Here is a 255-nt window from a genome sequence, read left to right on the forward strand (position 1 = left end):
CTTCCATGAATGTTGATTGAGGACCCAAGCAAAATAAAACCTTTGGCAACCTCATTTTTTTCTCTGTTTATCATGATTGATTGGTCCAGCTGTAAGGATTTTGCTTTCTTTACAATGAGGTGCAATCCATACTGAAGGCTGTATTCTTTCATCTTCATTAGTAAGTATTTTAAGTACTCTTTGCTTTCAGCAAACAAGGTTGTGTTATCTGCATACTGCAGGTTGTTAATGGCTCTTACTCCAACTCTGATGTCA

The sequence above is a fragment of the Chrysochloris asiatica genome, unplaced genomic scaffold (genome assembly GCF_000296735.1).
Source record: "Chrysochloris asiatica unplaced genomic scaffold, ChrAsi1.0 scaffold00393, whole genome shotgun sequence".
Classification (NCBI taxonomy): domain Eukaryota; kingdom Metazoa; phylum Chordata; class Mammalia; order Afrosoricida; family Chrysochloridae; genus Chrysochloris; species Chrysochloris asiatica.